Source organism: Anomaloglossus baeobatrachus, unplaced genomic scaffold (genome assembly GCF_048569485.1).
Source record: "Anomaloglossus baeobatrachus isolate aAnoBae1 unplaced genomic scaffold, aAnoBae1.hap1 Scaffold_70, whole genome shotgun sequence".
Classification (NCBI taxonomy): domain Eukaryota; kingdom Metazoa; phylum Chordata; class Amphibia; order Anura; family Aromobatidae; genus Anomaloglossus; species Anomaloglossus baeobatrachus.
This window is the reverse complement of record NW_027445074.1, coordinates 813,678-815,105: the sequence shown is the minus strand read 5'-3', so window position 1 is coordinate 815,105 and position 1,428 is coordinate 813,678. Positions and strand designations below refer to the sequence as shown.

Sequence of the window (1,428 nt, the reverse complement as noted above, 5' to 3'; positions counted from 1 at the left end):
CGTTATCACATGGTGACTGAGCCTGATTGTAACAGGAGCATAGAGGTGCCGATCCTGTCTTACCTGTGTTGGTGTAGAAGTGGGTGTCCTGTGGTGGAGTCAGCTATGTGCAGTGGTGGCCGTGGGTTCTTTTATGTGCGACCGTAGTAATAGCTGCGCCCACTTCCTGTATGGGAGTGGAATGCAGTGAGGGTAATGGAACGCACACCTGCGCATTTGTGTTTAACGTCGCGCATGTGCAGAACGGAGAAAAGGCTGCGCTCACTTCCTAATGAAAGGGAGTGAGACGCATCTGGGAAGGGAAGGGAAAAGATTAGGGTTTGGGGATGATGAAAGGGCTTTCTACGGGCAAGGATGGCAAAGGGTGGCAGTGACGGAAAGTCAGGCAGCCTGTCCTGTCCTGTCCTGTCCGTCCGTCTTTTTGTATCATGAATTGGAAAGACTGCAAGGGGGAGGGGAGGTGCTTGTGTCCAAAAGGAGGAGTTATTCAGATTCATTGCAGTGGGCGGCGGCTGCAAAAAGCACCATTCTTCTTGTTTTTGCTCTGCAAAACAGCCTTTTCAAGGGTTGGCTTGGGTGACAAAATGTCTTCTGTAGGCGTGGGTTTGTCTCCCTCTCCCTAAGATGTGTCCGGTATAGGCCAGGGTGCCACTCAAGGCCGTAACCAATTCGGGTTATAGCTTCTCGGCCTTTTGGCTAAGATCAAGTGTAGTTTCGGAGGACGCTACCTTGGTCGGTACTGGAAGGTGCCTGGGATTGCACGTCTGCCGGCCTTGAGGAAGTGTGTGCGCCTTCTGGTGACACATAGCCCTCTTGTGCCTGGACGGTTCCCAGGCAACGGGAGGCGATCACCTTTGTTATTTTGAAGTCCTACTGATAAACAGAAAAAAAAAAAAATTAAATCTGTTCTTATCAGTTTAATATCTGATACGTCCCCTCTCTGGGGACCATATATTAAATGGATTTTTAGAACAAGGAGATGGAAAAAATCTTGCTCTGTCCACTCCACGCATTGACCTGGTATTGCAGTACCTCCAGGACCGGTGCACCCCTTCTTAACCCAGTTTCCAAAAGCAGAACTCAATTCACCTGATTCAAATGAGCCCCATTAGTGAATTGAAAGAAAGCAAAAACTTTATATGCACCTCAATTTGGCCAATTCACTTTTCACACTTTCACCCTTTTTTTTATCTTTCACACCTTTTACTTGCTTTATTGATGCAAAAAGCTGTGCCAAATAGCAAACTCATCTCCACTCAACTTGACCAACTCTGCTATGTCCCGTGCAGTATCTTATTCTCAGTCTTATCTAGATCATTTGCAATTGAATAGAATAGATCCCTTTTGGCTGCTTATGACTGTGTAAAATATGTAGTTTTACTGGGCTGGGATGAGAGAATCCATTGAAGCATGGTGTAGGGATTGTGG

General features: G+C 46.9%; 1 pseudogene; it reads left to right on the top strand.

The window, feature by feature from the left end:
* The first annotated feature begins 847 nt into the window (after nt 1–847).
* Nucleotides 848–1,054, top strand: LOC142286881 (U2 spliceosomal RNA; annotated as a pseudogene).
* The last annotated feature ends 374 nt before the right edge of the window (nt 1,055–1,428 follow it).